An 18,830-nucleotide genomic window follows, 5' to 3' on the forward strand; every position below is an offset into this window, starting at 1 on the left:
ATCTGAGACCGTCCATGATGTCTAAAATTCATGACCTTCCCTTTAAAATTGAATTACAAACTTATACATGCAAACCTCAATCCCACACGACGTACCGCATCTATCGGGCCATCATATAAAAACACGAGAACCACATTATCAACTCTGAGTCACAAGCATAATACATACTCAATTAGCTTGAAACCTTCCACTTGATCCCATTCAGGAGAAATTCACAACACGTAACATACCCCACATACCTATAGAAAATATCCATCTCAAGTCGAGGTCGACACCATCGAGAACTCTTCGAAACCCATATGCACATAACCAAGCCATCAGAACTGAATCCCTCTAACTCAACCAAGTCGCGCAGGTCGCCTAAACCCAAGAGTACTGCCACAAAACACCGGCAAAGACTCACCACATCATAAGAACCACAAGTACTGATCATATTCATTACCGTGCTGATCCAACCTACTACCAAGCTATCCTTTTTCTTTGAGTTCCTTCCGAATTAACTTCAATCTACATTTCTCCTTGCCAGTACACTACGACCCTTAACCCAACGCTCACCACCAGAGATTCTAGCATGAAACCACATCGTTCTAAAGCCCATAAGCCATTGTATTCCCTTTTAATCATCCATTCCCACTCTGAAGGGACCTTTTGTGAATCTGAAACTATTTTTATAACCTCTCAATTACTAAAATGTAGAATTAGTAATGATACAGAAATATCGCGAGTCCCGATACCATCCAATGCAAATCTCATATCTTAGCCTTTTACAATTTCGAAAATATCTCAGATACTACATATGATTCTTGAACCCATTAGAACCTTCTCGAGATTCATCCACCCTGTTCAAATCCTAAAGGTATCGCCAAACTGAGCCGAATGACATGTGCTCCGTTAGCAGACCAACGCCTAAAGAAATAATCCTTACGTTAACGCAATCAAGTGACTCCCTTTTATTAGCACATTAAATCCATCACAAATAATAAACCCAAGTCGTTTCGCGATTTCCATATATCCATAAATTGTAATACATCATCCATACAAATATTTCCTTACTCAATTCATCTTCAAAATCAAACTCTTCAAGTCATAACTTATCCACAAATATGCCTCAGACCGCAGCTAATATAACACATAATTATGAAATATGATCGTCGATAGTACACTTCCTCACTTGGCTCAAAGCCATAGAACACATCATCCGATAACCCACAATATTACTATATAACTGCCATGATCTCGCACAGTAATTTAGACAAATCCTTCATGAACTCATGTAGCACTAATCATAATATATCTCAAATCATCTTAAACTCACATTCACCCCTGTGACAGTCAAGAAAACTTCCTCAACCGATTCAAACTCAAATTGCAATACATCTAATCCAATGATAGAAACAAACTCTCCACAAAAACATCATAAGAATTACACATCCATGCGCAGGTGACAACTACTGCCGAATGACACCTCCCTCAATAATAGCAGTGTTGAGTCAACAAACCCGGCCCGATGTAGACTATATATCCTCAATAGGCCTACCTATGGCCTCCAATAAATTATGATCCTCCCGAAATAGATAGATCACCTTCCCAAAGATCCGCTGTAACCTATCCATAACACATACCAATAACTATCTAACTCGGGTCATATCATTATAGTCCGCAACTAAGAAATAGTCCGCCTCTAAGAGTCCTAGTCTCCAAATCACGAGAATACCGAAATTACCATATCTGATCCCAACTCCATCACTCGAATGACTAACACCTCTTTAATCATATCACGAGAAATACTTCTATCATTCTTCGTGCCACATAGCAAAATGTGAACATCAGCAGTCGATCAACCAGGGGAGCACCGCAATACCAATGAAGCATCCGTAAGACAAAACACAGTGCACCTTCTGAAATGTGCACCCTTCTCAGATAATACCAAGTAGTACTAGCATTCATCTAAACATCTAAGACCGTCAATGTTGTCTAAGCCTCACCATATCATAAGAACCACAAGTACCGATTATATCCATTACCATGTTGATCCAACCTACTACCAAGCTATCCTTTTTCTTTGAGTTCCTTCCGAATTAACTTCAATCTACATATCTCCTTGCCAGTACACTACGACCCTTAACCCAACGCTCACCACTAGAGATTCTAGCATGAAACCACATAGTCCTAAAGCTCATAAGCCATTGTCTTCCCTTTTAAGCATCCATTCCCACTCTGAAAGGACCTTTTGTGAATCTGAAACTATTTTTATAACCTCTCAAATACTAAAATGTAGAATTAATAATGATACAGAAATATCGCGAGTCTCGATACCATCCAATACAAATCTCAGATCTTAGCCTTTTACAAATTCGGAAATTTCTCAGATACCATATATGATTCTTGAAGCCATTAGAACCTTCTCGAGATTAATCCACCCTATTCAAATCCCAAAGGCACCGCCAAAACGAGGCGAATGATATGTGCTCCATTAGCAGACCAACGCCTAAAGAAATAATCCTTACCTTAACGCAATCGAGTGACTCCCTTTTATTAGCACATTAAATCCATCTCAAATAATAAACCCAAGTCGTTTCGAGATTTTCAAATATCCATAAATTATAATACATCATCCATATAGAAATTTCCCTACTCAATTCATCTTCAAAATCAAACTCTTCAAGTCAAATCTTATCCACAAATATGCCTCACACTGCAGCTAATATAACATATAATCATGAAATATGATCGTCGATAGTACACTCTCTCACTTGGCTCAAAGCCATAGAACACATCATCCGATAACCCACAATATTACTAAACAACTGCCATGATCTCGCACAGTAATTTAGACAAATCCTTCATGAACTCATGTAGCACTAATCATAACATACCTCAAATTATATTTTAAACTCATATGCACCCTTGTGACAGTCATGATAACTTCCTCAACCGATTCAAACTCAATTTACAATACATCTAATCTATTAATAGAGAGAAACTCTCCAAAAACACATCCTAAGAATTACACATCCATACGCAGGTGACAACCCACTTGTTTAGCCTCAACTGGCATCCTTTATGACCTCATCCTGGTTGCAACCGCTATGCAATCGCTAAATTCTCATCAATAAGAAATAAGAATACACTTCATTACACAAACGAACAACCGAAGGATCCCCCCAACACACTCGTAACTCAGGATTGTACAACACATCAATAAAGAAACCAAACATCCAATAGTCCTTTTTTACATCCCAAGTAAACTCTTCACGTCACATCCAAACCATCTGAACACATCCCGCAGTCACATCATACCCATCACATTGCCATCCAACCACTCACCGAGTTATAAATCCCACTCCTAGGGACATTACCAGACATATAAGTCCAAAAGAACATTCTCACATAACTGAAACTACTGAGCCTAAGATATGATCAAAACCCGGTCTCAAGTCCTCCAGAGTGGCATTTACAAAGCTGGTACGAAATAAATACATCATTTGTTCAAAATATACATAAATAGATTTGCAAATCTAAAGCTACCAAGGACAAGTGGCAACTATAATCATAACGTGGATACATCTTTAAAGCCAGCTCCCTCTATGCACAGCAACTGCAAAATCTTCACGCAAGGTGCAGAATTGTAGTATGAGTACAACCGACCACATGTACTCAATAAGTAAAAATCTAACCTTAGAATGAAAGCATTGACGAGCTTGGAAGAAGGTCAGATTCCAACACCAATAGCCAATAATAGCTCGTAATAATAAAATAAGAACACTAAAAGTAAATAATTCAAGAGATTTATGCTCAGTTCATTCACAGTTACGAAAAAATAGGGATGCTTTTCAAGTAAAATAGTCAATTCCAAATCTCACCACTGAAAAACCAACTAAACATGAGTTTATCAAAAGAACTATATTCCCAATTCACAACACCAGATAAGAATTTCCGTTTACCAATTAGCACGAGGAAAGTTCATCACTATGCCAACATGTCAATATACATGTGAAGTCATCAATTATCATATACCGTCTAGCATGAGTAATTTACATCTATATGTCTACTTGTTAATGCACATGTCAAATCATAAATGTCACATTATCGTCCAACATGAGAAAAATGCATCTCTATGCCTACATGTCAGGTATGCAAATCAAATAAATGATTTCACGATGATATTCTCAGGTACTCTCATCCTCATTATACTAAAGTTGTCTGTCTCAAATGTCCACTTCATCATCACACACACAAAATCACTCAACATTGAATGGGTGTCTGGCATCAATACTCCTTACCAAAGCACATGCATATATATCATTATACATGTGCTCAATGTTGGTATGTCAGACGCTGGAAGTGAGGATCGTGTCCAAGCGCTAATCAAAACCAATATGGCATATTGCGGCGTGCAATCCAATCCATAATAATAATAATAAATCTAACAATGAATGATGAACAAATACTGAGATATGATAATAATAACAATAATAAAAACAGTATGGTCTACTATGGTTTTAGCCCGATCCACATAACACTCTCTCAACATGGCTCTCAGGCCCACCTCAGTCATCAACTCAAGTCTCAAGGGCTCACAATTTCATACCACTCATCCCAACAACTCCACATATGGCAAAATAATGATAACATGCATGTAACAATGAATGATGAACAAATACGGTGATATGATATGCAAATGAAGAACCATGACTGAGTGTATAATTATTATTAAATCAGATAAATACATAGCCTAAACACGCTTTCTAATATGAATCACAGCTCAGATGATCAAACCAGTAGAAAAAACATGGATAAAATAAGACATGATAGCAATACAATGCAAAAGTCAACCCGAATCATGATTATCTGGTGCACGCCCACACGCATGTCACCTAACATGTGCGTCACCCTATTACATCACGAATAACATGGTTCCCAGGATATTTACCCTCAATTCCAAGTTTATAAAGGTTACTTACCTCGAACAAGACAAATCAAATACTGAGAAAGCCAAATATTACACTAAAAATGCCACCTCGCGCGAATCCACCCCCACATGGCTCTAAACTAGCCAAAAGAAACTCAAAAATATTAAATAATGCCAAAGGAAACCAACCCAAACTATAAAGGTTGAATCTTTAATCAAAACTCAAAGTCAACCCGGGCTCGCTCCTTGGAACCCTATAAAACTCACAAATACTGACAAACCATTCAATTACGAATCCAACCACACTAAATCACTCAAATACGACTCTGAATCAATGTTCAAATATCAAATATTCAATTTAGAAAAATTTAGATACTCTCCCCCCCCCCCAATTTCTCGTTAAAATTCATAATTCAAATGCCAAAATCGAAGATAGATTCATGAAATATAATCAAATTCGAGTAAAAAATACTTACCCCAATCCATGTGGTGAACATTCTCCCCAAAATACCCAAAAACGAGCTTCAAATCTCAAGTTGTGATAAAATGAACCAAAACCTCGAAATATAAGATTCTTCCTTGAGGTTTCCGCTTATGCGGAACAACGGTCGCTTCTACGACACCGCATCTGTGGTGATTTCATCGCGGATGTGAAGCCCACTCAAATTCAGTCTTTGCGCTCCTATGTGCCCAAATGCGCATATGCGACTCCGCATGTGCGCTATGCATCCGCATCTGCGCTTATCACATCTGCACAAAATTTCTGCATCTACGGGCATACATGACCTCACCTGCAAATTCAGCCTTGCACTCCTACGCGCTCAAATGCGCATATGCGACTCCGCAGGTGCGCTCTGCATTCGCATTTGCGCTTATCGCGTCTGCGTAAAATTTCTGCATCTGCGGGCATACACTTGTGCCTCTTCTGCGGCTCCGTGGGTGCGCTCAAAATCTAGCATCTGCATAGATATCTCAACTTCGACCACTTCGCATGTGTGACCCTAGAACCGCTTCTACGACCACCGTACTTGCGTAATACCAACTTTAGGTGCGGTAACACTAGAACCCAGCCCAAACCGGCAATAATCAACATGTTCCAAAATTATCCGAATCACGTCTGAAACTCGCTCGAGCCCCCCAGGACCCCATTCGAACATACCAACAAGTGCCAAAATGTAACACATACCTACTCAAAGGCTTCAAACTACACATAATAACATCAAAACCCTGAATTACACCACAAATCAAACTTAATAAACTTTTAACTTTCAAAACTCATGCCAAACCATATCAAATCAACTCGGAATAGCCTCAAATGGCATAACGAACCTATTCCAACTCTCTGAACAATAACCCGAACCCGATATCATCAAAGTCAATTCCCGGTTAAACTTATGAACATTTCAAACCTTTAAATTGTCAACTTTCGCCGATTAACACCAAAACCTTCAAGAACATCCAAATGAAAATTCGTGCATACGCCCAAGTCCAAAATCACCACTCGGACCTACAAAAACGTCAAAACTCCGATCCAAGGTCAAATACACAAAAGTCAAACTTGGTCAACTCTTCCAACTTAAAGCTTCTAAAATGAGAATTATTCTTTTAAATAAATTCGGAATCACCCGAAAACCAAAACTGATGTTACACACAAATCATAATACACCATATGAAGCTATTCGTGATCTCAAATTACCGAACTGAATGCAAATGCTAAGAACGACCGATTGGATCGTTACATCTACTATATAAGAAATGACACATACACAATCTATTTTAAATAAAACTTTATTAATTAGAATAAATAAATAAATAATTACTCCATAAAGAATACTATAACAAAATACATGATTTATAATATATTCTAACAATCTCCCACTTAGACCACGTGTCTACAACTTTAACACTCATTTTCTTTATTTGCATATAAAAATATTTATGTGGCAAGCTATTTATAAACGGGTTTGTCAAGTTATTATCTGACACAATCTTAGTGACTACCACATAACCTCTCTGCATTGTGTCTCGAATTTAATAATAGTTACGCTCAATGTGCTTAGCGCGGGAGCAATATTTGGCTTAGATATGAGAAACAAATATTAGTTTCTAAAAGTTCCTCCTGACACGGGGGTGCCCTGGAACATGTTCATGAGGCTGCAAGCTAAATTTTGACATGTATTCATGCAATACAAAATATAAAAGGAAAAGTATGGGAAAGAGAGTTAATTCCTAAAACTGAAATCCATGACGTCTTCCTCAATCCCAAAACCCTCGATCCCAAATGAACTAGACCAATCCCCATCATTCAAGATCAGTTTTCTATAAGGGATGTAAGATAAAAACGTTAGATTAGCATTATTTAACACCTTAAAACTTCATAATCCTTGATTTTTAGCAAGGATACAAAGTACCTTTCAAGAACTCAAAACCTACGGTTTCTGAGAACGACGTTAAGGTACTTTCCCTACGTCCTATGTCGCGCCCCAAAACCGGGGTGGGACGTGATAACGTTCAACCTACCTTACTCGTTGAGCAAGTCTTGTTCTAACTAACTAAAAATTTTAAATAAAATATCTTTTCCATGAAAATTTATTAAAAATTCTTAAGACAATAACTGTATGAAAGTTAAATCATAATGTAAAACTCAACATGTCTGACAACTAAACCCACTAGTAAAGTCGTGAGCCTCTAACTGATGTCTGAATACATAAATCTTCTAGATAAAGGTCTGGAAGCTAAAGGTATAAATATCTACTAAAATAATATAAATATCTACTAAAAGCTAAAGGTCTGGAAGAAGGACATTGACACCGCTGGAAAGAATCAACGGCTCACCACTGAGTCAGCTGAACTCGTCTCTAGTCACGTGCTTTGTCACCTATAAACGCAATGCCTGTCACACGATATGGAAGGCCCAATCAGGCTAAGTACCACCAAATAATACCTAAAACCTCTCGTTGACAACCCCCTAAGCGAAGGACAAGACTTGCATGGGCTAAATATATAAATATAATAAAATACAGCAATTAAGGTAGGCAATTCACATAGCACATAATAAGTAGTCTCAAAACTAAAACTCATTCTAGAAATTTAATTCAGCAATTATAACTGAAACTGAATCTGTATATGATAACTGGAAGCTAAAGTTGAAAACTGAATTTTGTATCTCGTAACTGAGATAAAAACTGATAGCTGAGTCAAACTGATATTTGAAACTAAAGTTGAAAATTGAGTTATTTTTAAAGAAATACTTTTTCTGAAAACTTTACACATAGTGGCCCTGTTTACGTGAGCATTTGAAAACACGTACGGGAGACTGTCAGTCTATCTCCCTAACATACAATTTGGCCATGCGTACACAAGCATCTGGAAACACGCACGGGGAGTGTTGGCCTATCTTCCCAGCAAACAATTGGCATCTGAAAGTATGGGGTAGCTAACACTGGCCACCGTGGCACTCATACTCAGGGAGGTTGACTACTTCTCTTTTTCTTAATGGGATCATATTTATCTGAATCACAACTGAAAATTTGAGTCGTACAAGCAATTGCTCATAAATAAGCAATCACGGCACATCAAGAACTAATCATCTTTTGTTCTAAATCTGAATTGAAGGTCTGAGCAATACATGTAACTTCACATAATCAAATATTTGTACGGAAGCAAATAATGGCAACAAGTCATGAAGTCTCATCATTCTCTGTCATATAGGTATTCAAGTTGTATGTATAATTTTTATTCTAAAAGTAAGGCAAGTAAACAAACAACTACTTTGCACATTCTAATCTAGCTCTTAACTTAGAGAAGAAGCCTCAACACACCTTGAAGCAAGTGTCCAAGTCTTCTCTCAATGACCTCGCATAGACAACTCTTCAAAATTTACAATTTAAGGGGTTAAAACCATTTATCCAAATTATTCATTCAACCCAATTCCTATATCAAAGTCTTATTTAGCCATTTTGGGCTTAAATTTAATTTTCACCTCTAACTCCATTAATTCTTATATTCTATGATCCTAATATGTTCATAAGATTCTAATTTTAATACGAAGGAGTAGCAAACTTTACCTTTGGCGAAGTTCCCATAAAATTCTAGGTATTTTTCCCTCTTTGAGGTCTTGGATATGTTTTTTGAAATCTAGAAATTTTTCAAGTGATCTGATGTTATGAGTATGATTAGATGATGAATATCCATGTATTTACCCATGAATTACTTACTTTTGAGTGTCCAAATTTTTCCAACTTCGTACTTGCTATGGGGAGAAGACCCAATACTCAAAACCCTAAAATAATAGCCTTTACCAAAATCTGGAATTTATAACTACAAACTACAAGAAACTTGACTTTTAACGACCATTTCTTAACGAAGGGACATGAATCCGGTCGTTATACGTGTACTTATAGCGACTAACTTTTTTTTCCGGTCGTTAAAGTCAATTTTTAATTTCAATATTAACGGAGAAAAATCTTGTGTCCTTAAAAGTATAATATCCAGTCGTTAAAAGTAATTTATTAAATAAAAACAGGCACAAACTTTTTCCCTCTTTTCTTACACGCCCAAACCCAACCCCCAAAAGAAAACCGCTAATCTTGGATCGAAAAACGCTTCTTTCAATTGGAAGAATGAAGAAAATTGCTCACCATCTGCGCCATCTCCTCCAATTACCCATGTTGGAGTAAACTTCTTCACAGTAAAAATACAGCCCGTCTCCTCCGTTATCATCGATTTCTCGTCTAAGAATTTCCTTTTCATCAAGGTAAGTTTATGCCAAATCGCTAAACCTGCCGTTGTAACTATTGAGTGGAATTGGGTATTCTTTTATTGTCCAATGGTCTCTCGGTTTGATGATATTGTATTGCTTTTCTTAGTGTTTGTCTAGTACTTTGGATTTCTTCTTAGAATATTAATATTTTCCAATACTATCTTTTATCAATGTCTGGTTATGCTGGATTAAACCTGTCCGGAATTGCAATTTTCTTCAATTTTTGTTGTTTATTGACCTAAGTATAGACCTTCATTTGGTATATGAGGTGAAAGGAGAAATAGGTATAAACATAGCAAGGGGTAATCTTTTTTTCCTTTTCATGTAATTTTTCTATAAATTGGTCTTTATCTTTGTGCTTTTCGTTGCAGTTATGACTAAAGACATAACCATGAAGACATAATGGTTTATTAAAAAATTATCACTAGTTGGATGAACTAAAATACAGGGGACTTTACATTTCTATAAAGTTCTTGTCATTACTTGAAGATCTAATATCAATATATGAACTTTGAGATTTCAAACGATGCGTCCAAGTGCTGGATGAATTTAACTAGGTATATCAAAGAGTAAATTGATGGTGCTTAATATTTCTTGGACATTGCTTATTCTGTTGAAGATCCTCAAGGCAAAGAATAATATTGGTTTAAGTATGAAGGGACTGCATCTAAGATTTGCTTATAGACGTGATCTTTTAGCATCTTATTTTTTTTAACTTCCTAAACACATAATAAGAACATTAATTTCTCTTGATACAACTTGAAATAAAAATATCAATTGAATATCACATGTTTCGAGTAACAAGTAAAGCGATTGCATGTTTCACACTTCTTCCCTAACAATAAATTACCTCCTCTAAAATTGTATGCTTTTATTTGTGAAGTAAATCACATCTTCATTCTTGCTTACTTTGTGATGAAAAGATCAAAATAATAACTAATTTTGTAGAACAATATTTTTATTCTCCCTCTTTCTATATGTTTTTTTGCTCTTCTTAAAAGGAAATTATTTTTTCCTTATTGGTGAGTTCTTAGAGATGATGCTTTATTTTTTGTTCTTTTGTTGCTTCACTTGTTTAATAGTTTATATGCATTGAGTATCGCAATCAGCTCATATCAAGAAGTGAAGGTGAAGAAGGCAGAAGTTGCTCAATATTCCCAGGAGGCACAAGTTGCTAGAATTTCTTTGCAGTCGATGCTCAACAATCCCAGGAGGTAATAGTTGTTGTTCGTGCAGACATTAGTTTACCATTTTTACTTCGTGATTGTTGTTTGTGAGGATAAATACTATTTCAGGTATGTCTTTTTTCTTTTGTTTCACTATCAGTTCAAGAATGTTAAATGCTTGCATTAATATTAGGTGTAGTTGATAGGTTTTCTTCATTAGCTATCCAAAGTGAAAGATACTAATATGAATCCTTATATCCATGGGTTACAATTGAAGTCTTTTTTCTGTAATTTCTCCTATTTAATGACATCCATGAAGTGTTATTATGTCCAACTATAAATTGTCCCTATATCACTTGCACTCTGACTATTTCTTTCCTATCTCTGACTATTTAGGTCCATGATCATATCTTTCCTGATCTTTCATTTAATATTACACCTATAAACTTTACATGGTCGTCCATTCTAAACTTGTAAATTAGATTCCAACTCCAGTCAATCTCAGAACTACAAACATTATAAGCCTAGAGAAAAGAATGGAAGATGATCTTATGGACAAAGGGAAAGTACTTTTTGTAAATGCTAGCATTCTTAGCAAAATGAAGGGAAAGAATTTTGTCATTGATATCTTACTGTGAGCTATGGTTCCCAAGAGAGAAAAAGCTTTCGTACTCTTACTACTGAAGTTTTTTCTTCCTAAAGTAAATTTCATTTGTGGTAGATTGTCAATGGCAATCCCTAAGTCACTCTTAGACTCTCCACTTATTATTTATCATGTGATAGCATTCGTCATTTCTATAGTGTTATTGCATTTCTGGATAGCATTTCTGCATTTTTGTATTTTTGCACAATTTTATGCATGTCTGTAAAGCGTTCTTCATCTCTGCACAACATTCGGCATTTTTGCACGTCATTTTGTATTTCTGCACAATACTCTACTTCATGCAATGTCAATGCTTCCACAAGTAAATTGATGCAATACCTTTTTAATCTTTTTCCAAATTGTTGATGTAATGCAGTAACATAGACTTTTTCTTTTAACAGATCAAGAATTTGAAGAAATGAAGCTATCTTGAAGATAGTGTAGAGCGAGTTGAAGGAGATGAGAAATGTTAAAGAACAAATTGAAGTACAAGAGGAACCCACTTTGTTTTGCGAGGAATTTTTAAAGATGTTGTTTGTATATGCTATAGTTCTATTTTTTCTTTTTTTAGGAGTTGAATAAAATAATGTCAGTAATATTTAGATAAGTATATTTTTGGTAATGTGATATTCTAATTCTTTGTAATCAACAATGATGTTTATATGAGTACTGACTTTTTGTATGTGTTTGGATATCTGTGTGGATATGTCACAATATTAGTTACCGTTATTTATACAATTAATGAAAAAAATTCCGGTCGCTAGAAGCACTTACAAAGGCTGAGTTTGTTGTCGTTATTGATATTTTAGTGACCAAAAAATAACAATTAGCGGAGGAAAATTCAGTCGCGAAAAGGAGGAATAACGACTGGATTTGTTATCGTCGCTAACCGGTCGTGTACTATTAACGTCGGAGCTTTTAACGACCGGTGACGACCGTAATTTATCTGGTCGTAAATGATCAATAACGACTAGACTTGAATTTTTAGCGACCGAATTTTCCCTCATATTAATATAACCGCGTGGCGGTCGCATGCTGTAGCAAAATTGAACTGTTTTTCTGCACTTAACCAAATCCAAATCGCGTGGTAATTGATTATTGAAGCGAAACTGAGCTGTTTTTTTACACTTGGCCTCTAATACTTTCTCCCATTATACCCGCACAAATTGATTCTAAATCATCATTTAACATCTATATAAGCACTTTTGCCAACTTAAGATTTTGAAATAATTCTCAGTACGAGTGTAAACTCAAGGCGTAAGAAGTCACTAAAATAGTTGGGGCTTTACATCCTACTTCGAAAGATAGAAACTTTATAATGTATAACGATATTTGGATGGTACGAATGATATAGTTTATGTGTGAAAACGACATGAAGCCATTAATAGCCAAGTAAAACCTAAGTTGAGGGATTAGATTGAGTTAGTAGTTACCGCTTATTATAGATCTCAAAGGGATTAAATATGCAAATTCGTGGTAGAGATTGACAGTTTATTGAGGTAAGTTGAGGTTTATTTCTAAGTCAAGGTATAGATTGGAATGTACATATTAATTGCTTGTTTTCTTGTGTTATATTTTCCAAAAATAGATTTTTGTTATAAGAAAAATCAAATTATGGTGGATGTATATTCTTCCTCCATGATCTTCATCTCAAATGCTTAATGACATATTCAATGACATATTTTTCTTCACTTTTCATGCATATATAAAGGCCTTGTAATAGATAGGAAAATACACACAATTGAAGAAGAAAATATCTTCCTTCTCTCTATCTCTCTATATCTCTTAGCTTATTTTTTCTTGTTATATATTGTTACTTTGAGCTATATTTTATAACACGTTATTAGCACGAATTAGCTTCTACTCAAGTCCGATCCGGCACACACTAGCTACCACCACTCTACTTTCTGGTATGTTTCTTTTAAAGTTGTCATAGCATTGTTATTACGTCTCGGGAATTTTCTTTTTCCTAAGGTTGATTGCTAATATGCACATATACCAGTTAATTTAGATGTTACCATTCTTTAAATATTTTCAACCAATCAATTATATGCTTATGTAAGCTCCATTATATGGACTTAATTATTCTGGTAACCACATAAAAATGATGCATCCATATAATTTATGGTTTAACACACTATGCAGTTATTTTTATGAGTATACTGCCATGGAGTCTTAAAATAATTATAGATTGCCATTTTATTCAAAATTTAAAAATATATACACATGTCAAATATAGATTGTAAGATCATTATAAATTTGTTATTAAGATATTATAAGAATATATAAAATACATATATTAAATTATTCCGTAACAAGACTTTGCCATAATTGCAGATGAGCTTTACCTCTCTTTTTGTTTATTTTTCTCTGAATTCAATTAAGAATTTGCCATAGAAATTTTCGGTTAATTTTATTGATTCAAAAATTTATTGAATTCCGTTTATATAAATATGAATACCATATTACATGACTTATTATTATTATTATTATTATTATTCTTGTTTCATAATTACCCAAATTAATTCTAATTTATCTATTTTTTTAATGATAGTTTTCATTATGTCGAATTTATCAAAGCTTGAATTTGTGGCACTTGACATCTCCGGAAAGAATTATTTATCATGGGTCCTTGATGCTGAAATTCACCTTGCTGCAAAAGCTCTTGAAAATACTATTATACAAGGAAATGAAACATCAGGCTAGGATAAAGCAAAGGCTATAATTTTCCTTCGTCATCATCTCGATGAAGGATTAAAGATTGAATACTTAACTCTAAAAGATCCATTTGAATTATGGAGTAGTTTGAAGGAAAGATATGACCATCTTAAGGCAACAATATTGCCAAGAGCTCGATATGAATGGATTAACTTACAGTTACAAGATTTTAAAACTATAAGTGAATATAATTCTGTTGTATTCAGGATAACTTCCCAACTTAAATTATGTGGAAAAATTGTGAATGATGAGGATTTACTGGAAAAGATTCTTTCTACTTTTCATGCCTCAAATATGGTATTGCAGTAACAATACCTTGAAAAGGGTTTAAAAAAATATTCTGAATTAATCTCATACCTCCTGGTGTCTAAGCAACATAATACTCTTTTAATGAAAAATCATGAAGCACGTCCCACTGGATCTGCACCATTTTCCGAAGTGAATATGGTAGCAGCTACTCAAAAATCTGAAAGAAGACAAAATCATTATCGTGGACGTAGACATAGACACGGACATGGAAGGGGACGAAATAATTATCATCATCATGGTAAAAATAAATAAGAGAACAATAAGAATCCTCAAAATAATCCTCTAAAAGGCAGAGTTAATATTTGCCACAAGTGTAATATGAAAGGTCATTGGGCACGTGTTTGTCGTACACCTGACCATTTTAGCAAATTTTATCAAGCATCCAATAAAAGAAAAGATAACAATGTGGAGGCACACTTGACTATTCAAAATAATAATGATAAATCGGGTCCCTCAAACAAATATGATGATGCTGAGGCAAATCTTGCATATAAAGATGATGATTTTGGAGGCCTTACAAATATTACTCATTTAGAAGTTAGAGACTTTTTTGAGGATATTGACGGAGAAGTGATTATCTTGCTGGAGAATAAAGCTTTAAGAAAAGTTGTTATTTTTATATTATATTTTTATGTAGTTTTTGACAAGAGTGGGTTGCTCTAGTGGTGAGCACGCTCCACTTCCAACCAAGAGGTTGTGAGTTTGAGTCACCCCAAGAGCAAGGTGGGGAGTTCTTGGAGGGAGAGAGCCGAGGGTCTATCGGAAACAGCCTCTCTATCCCAGGGTACGGGTAAGGTCTGCGTACACACTATCCTCTCCAGATCCCACTAGTGGGATTACACTGAGTTGTTATTGTTGTTGTCTTTATGTAGTTTGTTCCTCTTAGTGTACTTTCCTAAAGCATCATATTTGCTAGTTTCTATATTCCTCGTATAATTTCTAATGTTTCTTTTATTTATAGTCTTTCGTATTTCTTATGATGTACTTTTTGTTTATTTATGAAGAATATGAAAATTTCCATGTCTCCAGTTAGATCCAAGATCAATAAAAATGATATATGTCGTTTGGATAGTGCTACAACACATACTATTTTAAGAGATGCGAGATATTTCTTTTATTTGGTGATGAAAGAAGCCAATGTTAATACAATATCTGGCAGTACAAAATTAATTGAAGGCTCAGGAAGAGCAAATTTATTATTATCCGGAAGAATAAATTTGGCTATTAATGAAGTATTATATTGTAGTAAATCTCAAATAAACTTACTAAGTTTCAAAGATATTCGCCAAAACGGATATAACATTGAGACAACAAATAATGAAAAGATTGAATATCTTTATGTTACTACAATAAAGTCGGGTAAGAAACATGTGCTTGAAATGTTACCTACTCTTTCCTCCAGCTTATATTACATAAGAATTAGCAGGATTGAAACACATGCCCAAGTAAATGAGAAGTTTACTAATCAAGATAATTTTATTATTTGACATGACCGGTTGGGTCATCCTGGTTCTACTATGATGCGTAAAATAATTGAGAATTCACATGGACATTCAATGAAGAACCAAAAGATTCTTCAATTTAAGAAATTCTCTTGTGATGCATGTTCTCAAGACAAATTAATTATTAGACCATCAACTATTAAGTTAGGATGGAATCCCCTACATTTCTGGAACGTATACAGGGTGATATATGTGGGCCCATTCACCCTCCATGTGGACCATTCAGTTATTATATAGTTTTGGTAGATGCATATACAAGATGGTCATATGTGTGCTTATTATCAACTCATAATATGGCACTTGCGAGATTGTTGGCTCAAATAATAAAACTAATAGCACAATTTCCAAATTATACAATTAAGACAATTCATCTTGATAATGTTGGTGAGTTTACGTCTCAGGCCTTTACTGATTATTGTATATCAACTGGGATAACAATTGAGCATCTAGTTGCTCATGTTCATACAAAAAATTGTCTAGCGGAATCATTGACCAAACGCCTCTAATTAATTGCTAGACCAATGCTTATGAGAACAAAACTTCCCATTTCAGTATGGGGTTATGCTATTTTGCATGCAGTAGCACTTGTGCGGATAAGGCCCGCAAGTTATCATAAAGTCTCCCCATTGCAATTGGTTTTTGGTCAGGAGCCAAATATTTTCCATCTTAGAATCTTTAGTTGTGCGGTATATGTTCCAATTGCTACATTACAACGCACAAAGATGAGTCCCCAAAGAAGGTTGGAGATATATGTTGGGTATGAATCTCCTTCTATTATAAAATATCTTGAGCCTATGATTGGAGATTTATTTACGGCAAGATTTTTTGATTGTCAATTTGATGAATCAGTATACCTTATATTAGGGGGAGAAAATAAGCAGCTTAAAAAGGAGATAGATTGGAATGTATTATCACTATCTCATTTAGATCCTCGAACAAATCAATGTGAATAAGAGGTTCAAAAGATAATTCATTTGCAAAATATTGCAAATCAACTGCCAGATGCATTCATTGACCTACCAAGGGTGACTAAGTCACATATTCCAGCTGCTAATGCTCCAATTCGAGTTGATATCCTGGTAGGACAATCAATTAAACCACGCTTGAAACGTGGTAGACCAATCAGTTCTAAAGATAAAAATCCTCGAAAAAAAAAGGAGGAAATGATCAATGTGATCATAATACGGACGTAGTGGTTCAAGAAGAGCACAGAGACATAACAAATGATAAGACCTCAAGGGAGGTTTAGGTACTTGAAAATGATGAGAATGGAGAGATCTCAATAAGTTATGTCTCAACGGAAAAAAGATGGAATCGAAATAATATTGTTATCGATAACGTTTTTGCTTATAATGTTGTTATTGAAATAATGCAACAAGATGAGGATCTTCAACCAAAATTTATCGATGAATGTAGACAGAGGAATGATTGGCCAAAATGGAAAGACGCTATCCAGGCAGAATTAACTTCACTTGCGAAACATGAAGTTTTTGGGTTTGTAGTTCAAACACCTAATGGTGCTAAGCCTGTTGGCTATAAATGGGTCTTTGTACGTAAAAGGAATGAGAAAAATGAGGTACAAATATATAAGGCACGCCTTGTTGCACAAGAATTTTTACAAAGGCCTAGTATCGATTATGAAAAAATGTATTCTCCTGTTATGGATGCTATAACGTTCGGTTGTCTCATTAGTTTTAATGTCCATGAAAAGCTTAACATGTATTTAATGGATGTGGTTACAGCATATCTTTACGACTCACTTGATAATGAGATATACATAAAAATTTCTGAGGGATTTAAAATATTTGACGCACATAATTCAAAGTCCCAGAAATATTTTCAATCAAATTGCAAAGATCTTTGTATGGTCTAAAGAAATCAGGAAGAATGTGGTATAATCGCCTTAATGTGTATTTATTAAAGAAGGGTTATATAAATGATGTCATTTGTCCATGTGTTTTTATAAAGAAAACAACATCAGAGTTTGGTGTACTTGATGTATATGTTGATGACATAAACCTTATTGGAACTCTTACAGAACTCCAAAAGGTAATTGATTATTTAAAGAAGGAATTCGAGATGAAAGATCTCGGAAAGACAAAATTATGTCTTGGTTTGCAAATTGAACATTTGGCAAACGGGATTTTTGTTCATCAATCTGCCTACATAGAAAAGGTATTGAAACGATTTTACATGGATGGAGCACATCAATTAAGTACTCTGATAATTGTTCGATCACTTGATGTGAATAAGGACTCGTTCCGACCTCAAGAAAAGAATGAAGAGATTCTTGGTCTTGAAGTACCATATCTTAGTGCAATTGGTGCACTAATGTATCTTGCTAACACTACAAGGCCTGACATAACTTTTTTAGTTAATGTCTTAGCAAGATATAGCTCTGCTCCTACAAGGAGATATTGAAATGGAATCAAACACATATTGTGGTATCTAAAAGAAACTACAGATATGGGATTATTTTATGGCAATGATTGCAGTCCCGATCTTGTTGGTTATACCGATACTGGATATTTATCTGACCCACACAAGGCTCGATCTCAAACAGGCTATGTGTTTACATGTGGAGGCACTGACATGTCTTGGCGATCGACTAAGCAATTAATTCTGGCTACTTCATCTAATCATGCTGAGATAATTGTTCTTCATGAAACAAGTCGAGAATATGTATGGTTGAGGTCTATAATACATCTTATTAGAGACAAATGTGGTTTGAAGTGTGACAAACTACCCACAATTTTGTGTGAAGACAATCCAGCATGCATAGCCCAATTGAAGGGAGGATTCATAAAAGGAGATAGGA

The 18,830-nt window shown here is 35.0% G+C and overlaps 1 long non-coding RNA gene across 1 annotated transcript; it reads left to right on the top strand.

The window, feature by feature from the left end:
* Positions 1-9,426: 9,426 nt before the first annotated feature.
* LOC107811221 (uncharacterized) lies at positions 9,427-12,165 on the top strand. The gene is made up of 3 exons (XR_001653870.2): positions 9,427-9,668; positions 10,757-10,888; positions 11,885-12,165. It is a non-coding gene; the product is annotated as an uncharacterized LOC107811221 (long non-coding RNA).
* Positions 12,166-18,830: the final 6,665 nt, after the last annotated feature.

Source organism: Nicotiana tabacum, chromosome 13, assembly GCF_000715075.1.
Source record: "Nicotiana tabacum cultivar K326 chromosome 13, ASM71507v2, whole genome shotgun sequence".
NCBI lineage: Eukaryota > Viridiplantae > Streptophyta > Magnoliopsida > Solanales > Solanaceae > Nicotiana > Nicotiana tabacum.